This window comes from Culex quinquefasciatus, chromosome 1 (genome assembly GCF_015732765.1).
Source record: "Culex quinquefasciatus strain JHB chromosome 1, VPISU_Cqui_1.0_pri_paternal, whole genome shotgun sequence".
Taxonomy (NCBI): domain Eukaryota; kingdom Metazoa; phylum Arthropoda; class Insecta; order Diptera; family Culicidae; genus Culex; species Culex quinquefasciatus.
Genome location: NC_051861.1, coordinates 102,613,176 through 102,623,846, shown reverse-complemented (window position 1 = coordinate 102,623,846; position 10,671 = coordinate 102,613,176). Strand labels below are relative to the sequence as shown.

General features: G+C 31.3%; 1 protein-coding gene across 2 annotated transcripts in view; it reads right to left on the bottom strand.

The window, feature by feature from the left end:
* The window catches only part of LOC6040732 (muscle-specific protein 20), a 91,019-nt gene that overhangs the window by 35,253 nt on the left and 45,095 nt on the right, over positions 1-10,671 (bottom strand). The window lies entirely within an intron of this gene.

The window sequence follows — 10,671 nt, the reverse complement described above, 5'->3', positions numbered from 1 at the left end:
ACTGCGATGCATCAAAGATCCTCTCCCGCTACCAACGATCCGAAGTGCACAGACACACGCAAAACCCTCTCATTCCTACCACGCGCGTCGCGCGCCTTCAACGCTCTTCAGAATCGTTGCTTTCGTTCGTATCGCTTTCTCTCTTTCAACACCAACGCTTCGCGTTGCGCCGTCTACACTCGACGCTTGCGACGCACTAATACAGTCGCACACGCGCTGCTGGTCTATTTAAAAGCACACCGATGTTGCTCACTTCGTGTGCGTCGTCGCTCGTCCGAAATTCGGCACTAATAATGCAAATGGTCATAAATGACTTCTCTAAAATATTTCGCACTAATTCTCATATTCAAAGCTATTTCTACGAAACAATATAATGTACACGCCTTATCTGCGACAGAATATATGGGAATTATTCAGAAATTAAAATCAAAAAACAGTGTAAAAATGTATTTTTTTACAAGAATTATTTGATAATTACATATTTTTGTATACAAATACCACGTGTCTGCTCTGATTTAGCTTGTTCAACCTAAACTTTGGCTGGTTTGTGATGGTATTATTGAATTTTAATGAATAAATTTGATATTTTCTTAAGCAAACTTTAACCAGGAACATAAATACAAATATGATTTGAAATCGAAAATGTACTACATATTACTGTAGCAAGCTTCAAAAGTCATATTTTCATGAGTATAAAATAAAGATAAAATTTTATTAAATGTTTTCTGTAGAAAATGCACCTAAAAGTAGCAATAAAACTCGAGTCTTCCAATTCAGAATTCTAAAAACACCGTCACAAACATTTATTTTTGTTTGAACAAAAATTGAATAGTATTTTAACAAAAAAAAATCTAACAGAAACTTTCTTTCCAAACTATTTGAACAAAAATCAAGACATATATATATTTTTAAGATGAGATTCAAGATGAGAGTCTTATAAACTTCTAAAATATTGCTAATTCCTTGATCATTTAATACAAAAAAACTGAAACAATCATTTCATACTAATGAAAAGTATTTCTCCTAAAGCTAGCAACAGTAATTTGCAGTATAATTTCGAGTATAAAACATGTTTTGTATCCATGCAACTAGTTAGTGTTTGATTAAGGAAATATGATATTTATTCATAAAAATCTTGTAATACCCTATCAATCTCAAACCTGTAGAAATTTCGGTTGTATCAGCTAATTCCAAGCTGAATCAGAGCAGACCGGTGTTATTTGTACACAACAATTATGTAATAATCTATTTGTTCTTTTAAAAATAATATTTCAAATTGAAATTTTCAATACGGTTTTATTATTTTATTATTTGAATAAATCCCACATATTCAAAAATTCGGTTAAAACTTAATTTTCAAAATGTTTAGCGGTTTGCCACCTTCTACAAAGTTGTTTCTTGTCTTATTTTGCACATTTTGGTCAGTAAAATACACATGAAACACATCATTTGACAAGTTTCCTGGACTGTTATATAAATGTTTCCAATAAATGATCAAGGATTTTAAAAGAAAAAAACTTAAAATAGAGATATCTCAGAAATTTCCCGATGAAACATTTCGCTCTTAGAAGCATTGGAAAGCTGAGAAAATTTCCTATAAGACACTTTTGAAAGTAGTGATGACTATTTTTTCTCCTTAAGGTTGCCCAGAAAACACGCCGTGTATAAATTGGTCTGAAAAATCAGGGAGCAAAAAAATATTTTTCCACAAAAACTTCATAATTTCAATGAAAATAGAAGTCTAATCAACTGAGAACAATCTTAAATGAATGCATTAATAATCATATTTAGAATGCTTGTGCTTGTTTAAAAATATTTTGAATTTAGTAGTATTTGGCCTATTCTTTCACTTCCTGTCATTACATTTTGCCTAACTATTTTTTCTTGTTTTTACAGTCATTTTTTTCAATTTTTTGCTTGTTTTTCACATTTTCTGCTATAAAATGGCACCATTATCATTTACATTGTAAAAAAAAATGCGTAGAGGCATAGTCTGGGGCAATACAAAAATTACTGCCACTTCTTTTTATTTAAAATATAGGATACTTTTAAAAGCAATGGCAAAGTCATATAAAACAAGTGAAACTTCCAACCCTTAAATTTTCTAAAATTTGAAGAGTTCTTCTTTCCAATACTTTTTAAAGAACAAAACTTGGTTGAAAATGGATTTTTGGCGATTTTTTTTAAATCGAAGCCCGTCCAAAGGCGGGGTTGGGTTGTAGAGGGTTAAGTGAGCATTCATACTAATGTTAAGAGTTTGAGTTTGTTTACATGTACTTATTTTTAACTTGGAAAAAAATAGATTTTAAAGAAAATATTTTTTACCCAATACTTGATGCTCTTATTAAGATAATACAACCAGGGCTGTGGAGTCGGAGTCGGAGTCGGAGCCGGAGTCGGTGGAGTCGGGTCTTTTTGGGGACCTGGAGTCGGAGTCGGAGTCGTCAAAAATCGAACAGCTGGAGTCGGAGCCGGAGTCGGAGTCGGCTAAATTTTATAAGCTGGAGTCAGAGTCGGAGCCGAAAATTTCTGATAACCCGGAGTCGGAGTTGGAGTCGGAGTTTTCTAAACTTCAACAAAAATTATGTTTTTTGTTATTGTTCAGTATTTGTTATAGTGCAGGTTAATTCACAAAACTTCTTATTTTTTAATTGTTTTTTTAAGTCGCATGCATTGCGCTGCCATTATTTCTTTTTTTAAATAGATTTAGCAGATAAGCAATTCTCTACGAATTTGGCCGATTTCAACCTATTTTTTCTGTTTTTTTCTATTTGACTCAAACTTTATGGGGACCTTCCCAGAAGAAACCATCTTGTGTCATTGATTCACTTCAATTAATCTCCATACAATTTTGACAGAAGTTCATATAAATATGAAACGTAAACATTCGAAGATCTGTAACTTTTCAAGGAATTCTTTGATTGATTTGGTGTCTTCGACAAAATTGTAGGTATTGATGAGAACTATTAAAAAACAGGTTCACGGACAAAAAATTGGTGATTATCTAATTACCTTTGATTTAACAAATTTCAATTTCCCAAAATCGGTATTTTATTTTTTTTTTTAAGTTTTTTTTTGTATATTTTAGGGGACATCCCGCATCTTTTAAGCCATTTTGAAGTATGGACCAAAATTTTGTCGAAGAGTTATGATTTTTTAAGAGTGATTTATGTAAAAATTGAAATCTTGTACATGACATTTTCTGAACTAATTTTTTATGTAAAATCGAATTTGCCATCGAAAAGTACTTCACACATTTTTTGATTAAGTGCATCGTTTTAAAAATATATCCATTCAAAGCAGATTTTTTGCCGAAAAAATCCGCTTTTGCTTTTTAAAATGTATATTTCTAAAAATAATGAATGTTTGGCCCTTTTGAAATGTTAGTATTTAGAAAATTTCACGGATGTTTCATTTTTCTTTATTGAAAATCAGACCATTCATTGCCGATTTATAGACATTAGAAAATGAAGGGTTGTTTGGGTTAGACATATTAAATCAATTTTCCTGGTTCTTTAATCCGCTATATCTCAGCAACCAGTGGTCCAATCTTCTTAGACAAAAAAGTAGGAAATTTTCTGAACTTTTCGAAAAAAATATTTTCAAAAATGTACAATCATGGACACTATTTTAAAAAAAATAAAAACGGAATTTTTCGGACAAAATTTAACTTTGAATGCTATATTTTTAAAACGGTGCACGTAATAAAAAATGTGTAAAGTACTTTTCGATTGCAAATTCGATTTTACATAAAAAGGAGATCAAAAAATTTTAAGTACATGATTTATTTTTTTCACAAAAATCACTTTTTTAACAAATCATATATCGTCGGCAAAATTTTAGTCCATACTTCTGAATTGCTCTTGTGAAAATGATTTCAAAACTGGAGATATTTTTTGATTTCTTTTTCAATTACGTTTAAAACTTGTCACCTGGATTTTTTTTCAGTTTTGTGATTTGAACTTATGTTCAGTGAGAAATACATAACAATTAGAGAGTATTTAAATAATCCTATTTATCAATGTTTTCAAAATAATAGTCAAGTAACTTTAGAAACATTTAAAAATATGTGGAGCCGGAGTCGGAGCTAACCATTTGTTGAAAGCTGGAGTCGGAGTCGGCTAGAATTTGTAGGCCGGAGTTGGAGTTGGAGTCGGAGTCGGTTCGAGCTGAAAGCCGGAGTCGGAGTCGGAGTCGGCTAATCTCAGAAAGCTGGAGTCGGAGTCGGAGTCGGAGTCGGAGTCGGAGTCGGCTAAAACATGACCCGACTCCGCAGCCCTGGATACAACATATCTTTATTTTCCATGGCGAAGCTCTAAAAAACATGAAATTTTAAAATGAAATGTTTCATTCTATTTGAAAAAATTACACGTTTTGGATGCTTTCTCAAAAAATTAATTAAAGTCCCTTCTAATTTTTTTTCCTGTATACGAAACATGGTAGAGTTTTTAAACCTATTTTATTATTTTTTTTATGAAAACTGCGTTTTAAAGAAATTTTGAGCAAACATTGTAAAAATTCAATAAAAATAATAAATTTTTAAAAATTTCGTCAGTTTCTTTTATTGTTATTTAATTTTTCCAATTTTTGAGTATCCCCATGATGTGGAAAATAGATTATTTGGCTAATGCAAATTTTTATTTAAGAATTTTGTTTCCCTAAATCGTTTTCAACAAAATAAATCGCAAAAAAAAGTTATTGCTAAACATAGACATTTTCTTTTATAAGCTATGAATTTTCGGACCAAAGGTCGAAAAAAAAAAGAAAAACAAAGTCCATGAATTCATCGAAAGTGTTTTGTGATAACAGTTTCATTTTTTTTAAATTGTGCTTGATATTTGATTTTTTTAAAATTCAATCTGACTTCTTTCATCTAGACCAGAGTTTAGTGACAAAAACTTCAAAAATCATCTCTAAAAGACGTATTATAAAAAAATCAGAAATCGAACAGAAGTTTTGTTGCATTGAATTTCAGCTTTGTTTCTTATTATGTAGTTTTTTTAAAAGGTCCAATCATTATTTTGTTTTGCTTTTTGCCTAACTATTCCAATATAAAACATTTATTTCGAAAACTTAAAAAAATCATCGAAATTGGAGTGCAACGAGCTCAAAATTATTTTAAATGTATTTCTCTGCGTTCATAATCATTTAAGTTTGTTGATTTATTTAATTTTTTGTAAAATTTATATGTACAGTACCTCTAAAAGTGTTTGTTTTCAAAAAAAAAACAAAATCGTTGAAATGTTTAAATTCTTGATTGTTTAGATTTCAGTTGAAAACACTTTTTATGAGCTGTAATTATAAGTCAACGTGTTTATATGCCAACATGAGAGGCACGAAATTGATGTGTAAATAGTTATGCAACGTTTTTGAAGAATGTCATTGAATTCATTGAACTTTGGTCAAATTTTCTAGTATCCCGGTGATGTGGGCGATTTCTGTGATTTCTACTCTATCTGGATTTTTATGTGCAACGTCCATTACACTAATAAAACGTTGACATTAGTTAAGATCAAGACGGACTAAGTGTTATTTAATTGAATGGTTAAATAATAACGTAATTTTAGAATTTCGGTTTTTCGTACATTACATAATTGAGTTTTATTGGATAAAAAATCCTAATCTTCCACAGAAAACAACGAGTGGGATTGTAGACCAAAACAAAACCCATCCCAACATTGTTTACCAACAGCTAAAAGAGCAAACATCCATCTGCTCCCCATTCATCTAATCTCAACGAGAAAATTTCAAAAGAAAAAAAATCAAGCAAAACGTGATTCCATCCCTCCCTCCCAAGCACCCAAAAAAAGGCCATCAACCTTCACACAAAGTAACGTTTTTTTTTGCGGTCATCACCGCCAAGAATAGGAGACGCCCCATCCCGCCAACTAGATTGACCTTGGTGGTCAGCAGCGCGCGATTGGCAACACTGACCGGCCCTTTTGACAGCTCTGAAGGGAAAATAACATGCTGTGAGTTTTCTTCTCCCAGTCGGTCAACTGGGTGGCACTTTTTTTCCGCTGGCGTGGGTTTTTTCCCGAGTCAAGGTTTTTCCAACGCTGTGTGGGTGTGTGTGACACACGCGTAGGTTGTCATTTTGTGACGTAACGCTTGAATGGAGCGCCCGGTCTTTTGTTCGTGTCACCATGAGTTGGATTTTTTTGGTTTAAATCGAAACTGGTTATTAACTGTGGAAGATTTTTCCACTGAACTGGGGTTTTTCTTTTGCGTAATTGTAATTTGAAAATTGCAAACATATTTTTGTTTAATTGAACAATTTCATTCGAAGATTATTGAATTAAGCACCCTAAATCAATCACGACCAACTTTGTTTCCAATTTGGATTCTAATATTAATGGCCTACTGAGCATCGAACATCCTGTCAGCTGTCGGGTTGCCAGTAAATCAATTTCGCTGTAGAACATTTGCCAGAAATTCAACATCCGCTAAACAAGGGTGCGAACAGAATTTGCACAGTTGGTGGGTCGTGAACGTGACGATTGACAGGGTGAATAACTTTAGCTGTTTTAATTTTTTTCATTTTGTATTTAGTATATTTGTTTCATAATTAACGTTCATTACAGTTTAATTAGTCTAGCAAACAAAATAAAATTGTAAACAAAACAAGTGTTTGAAAAATTACCAATCTTAAAAAAAAACCTACAAAAATGGTTCGAAAAAATACTATTTCAAACACTCAGAGAAAAATTATCAAGATTATTGATCAGGTAAAGTATGATTAGAGAAAATGAGTTAGTTCACAGCTGGAGATGACCCTCCGCGATGAACCGAGAGTGTAATGAACGCCGTGGTTTACGTAATAACGTGCGCTGAGAAATTACTACTAAGTTACAAGATTTTGCTCAACCTCAGACGTCCTGCCCATGATGTGCGAGCTGTGCTGACCCGCCGGATGTCAATTGATGCCTAATGTAAGCCTAATGAGTTGTAATCGTTGAATAATGGATGAAATTAGGGAAGCACCTGTTTGCTGCGATGTTTTGTTGAAAGCAAAATTGATACAATTACCTTAGGTTACTAAGATTGATCATATTCGGTTTTGGAAATTTGAGATTACCTGAAATAAAAACAGAAAAAATCGTTAGTGAAATTTGTTCTTTTAATCAACCATAAAAAATCAAGTTATGGCACGCTAATCGATGAAAACAACAGTTGGGAAGCTGTTAATCGATGCCCTAACAACTGCCAGTGCTGAGAACAGGTCGCTCAGGTTAATTGCCTCAAAACGGTTATTTGCATGGAGATTTCGAGCGCCACGTCAAAAGAATTGCACTATTATTAACACGTTGCTGTAATATCGATTAACAACAATCTTGCAAGTGTTGTGTGACGGAAACATACGATTGAACCTTTGTTGAAATACGTGAAATTCCACAATTTCCGCGAAATCCCGTGAAATTAAAGATTTTTTGGAAACCTATAAACAAAAATACCAAATATTCTATCCCCAATGTTTTTAATTGTGAACTTGGTATGTTTTCAATTGAAAACGTGATATTTACTTTTTGAACACTTAAATTGAGCTCCAATATTTGAAAGGAACTAAATTAGTATAATTGAAGTAAAAATAATTCCAATAAAAAACATACTACCATGAAAACAAAATTTATTAAAAATCAAATACGAAGTATTTTTTGTGTTATTTTGAGCAAATAGTAGCTCAAAATAAAATAAAGAATACTTCATATTTGATTTTTATTTAATTTTGTTTTCATGGATTTAAAAATATTTTTTTAAATTATTTGAAATGTATTGTGAAAATAGAAGTGCATTTGACTGAGAACAAGGCATTTTCCTGCATTTATAGTCTCTTTTAGCACGATTGGGTTCGTTTGAATACATTTTGATTTTTAGTGAAATATCAATGTACAGTTCAGCAAAGAGTTTTTGAAAACTAACTATAATGTTTATTTGTGCAGGGTATACTTCGTGTAATAACAATTGACTACCATTTCATTTTAGCGGTAGAATTCCAAAAGAAAATTGATTATTCAACTCGATTTATTCAGGATAAATGACATGAGTTTTTAAAATGTAATATAAATTTTGAAAATCAACACTTTTCTGGAATATATTATTTTTTGTTTAGTCCCGTCAAATTCCTACGAATTTTGAAGTTTTGAGTTGATGGTCCCCGTGAAAACTGGAAATTTTCAGCTTAAAAAATCACTTAGCTTGGATGCTTTATAAATATTTAAGTACACCAAAATCGTTCTTGTTATTTAACATAAGATTTTATAAGTTTTTTTTTAATATTTTTCACGCTCCCTGAATTTTTCGTGAAATTTAGAGCTTTCGGATAGTGGTCTCCGTGAAAATTGCATTTTTTAAACATCATCCTTGAAACTTTTGAGAGTTTTAGGAAATCACCCCTTTTTTGTTATCACCAATTTTGTTTGTAATTTATGTAATTTGTAACTTTTGAAGTACTGTCAACTGGGGTGACTCAGGATTACAGTCTGAAAAGGGATAGCAGCATTTAGAGCTTGATATTTGGAAAACGATGAATTATTTTTGTTGTTCTGTGACTTTTTTTCTGAAATTAATCAAAAATATTCAAATATTTTGCAGTATTAAGTCCTATGGTAGGTACTTTAAAAAAAAACTTGATAATTTTCAAAAGGAAAAGCACCGATCCGGACAAAATCGTTTCAGACTGTACATTAAAGATACAGGCATTTTATTTTTTTTTTTTGCGAAATATATTCACTAACATTTTTAATATTTTGTGTAGAAATAAGTATGCAGTAATTTTTGTATTGTCCTAGACTATGCCTCTACCCATTTTTCTATAGTTCATATCTGGAGTTTTTTTGAAAAGGTCCAATAAACCAAATTTTCAGTTTTTTGCTTTTTGGGTGTTTTTTGATACCCCTGACTAAAGGCGGTTTCAAAAACACCCAAAAAGCAAAAACTGGAAATTTGGTTTATTGGACCTTTAAAAAAAAAAACTCCAGATATGATAATTAATTATTTATGACAGATTTGTTTTGCTGAAATGTGAAAAACAAGCAATAAATCAAAAATGGATCTTTTGTTTTGTGTTCAGAATCAGAGATCCTTAAACATATCAGAAATAAACAAATGGATCTTAAAATATAAAATAACTAAAAATCAAAATGAAGTGATCTAAAAACCCAAATACCTACTATCAGAAACAAACATAAACTTGAAATGCAAATTAAAAACACTAAAAATTTAACAAGAAAAACATAAAACAAGAGAAGTACAGATTTTCGAAGGACAAAAGTAGCTCAAAATAATCTCCTGCCACGAGAAAAAAATCGAAAAAATTGAGCTGTATAGGGTTGAATTCTAAATTTAGTGAATAATAAGTTTTTTCTTTCAGCGTTACCTACCTTCTATTTCAAATAAATGATTTCTCCATTTTAAAATCCAGCCCACCATTTTAAAATGTCCAAAATAAATATGTTTCATGGAAAAAGCATGAAATTAAAAAAAAAAAACACTGAGAAAATCTAAGTTTTTCTTAATTTTTCCATTTTCGTATGGTCATATCATCAACCAAAAGCCTTATAAACAAAGTCCAAGAATGCAAATTGCAGAGAATTTTATCCGCTGCAATTTTCAAATGGGCAAACACTATTTAAAAAAAAAAATGGAAAACAGCGACAATCAAAAATACATGAAATGGCTTAAACATGAAAACGGTGCATTTCATAAAAACTTCTTTTTGATACTTTTTGGCTTTTTGATTGCTTAATTCGATATTGCATAAAAATAAAGTCAAAAATATTGTTTACCATTTTATCATCACTATTTCTTCATAAATACATATTTATGTCAAAAATTGCTGGAATTTTTTGAAAAGTAAAATGCTATCTTTAAAAAAACAGATTATTTTCTTAAAACGTATTCAAGAAAAAGTAATAAAAAATAATTCAATTCAATTCAATTAGTGTTTATTAGTAAACAATCAATTTACAATTTCGTGTTTCTTATAGCCTAATAGAGTTTTGGAGTTCCTTTCAACTATGGTTTACACTATAATTCATTTAGATGTAATTGGATATTCTAACAACGGATTTGGCAAGATAAGGAAAATAAAAAAAAAACCTTCGAGATTTGCTAAGGAAAAGGATAGAAATAGAAAAAGCTTAAAACTGAATCACAGTTTGTTTTGTCTGTTGACGTCGAAAAACTTCGCTGCACAAGGCAGCTTATCCGTTGTAGATGTACTTCATCATCAGCTCACTAAGAGCTTGGAATGGATCTGCCTTGTTCCGGCAGGCACGAAAACGCGTGAGCATCTCTCCAGCAAGGGAGAAAAACTCGGGAAGCGTAAAGAGATCATCACCGGTAACATCAGCTTGTCCCGGGGAAGTGCTAATAAAAAATAATGATTTTTTTAAAATGAATTTTTATTGACAAAAATCAGGAAACATAATTATTGCATCTGCATCTGCATCTAAGTGTAGTTCTTATCCATATCAACAACTTTTACACCAAATCGATCAAAAAATCCTTCCAAAGATACGACTTTGACTTCGGGTTTTTTTTAAATACTCAACTCCACCGACTACGACACTGACTTCATAGCCATGGTTCTGTTTTTTTTAGTTTTTTTATTCTAATAAAAATGTTTTAAAAATTTACTCTAATTCTTATTCCTATGATTCTTACAAAAAG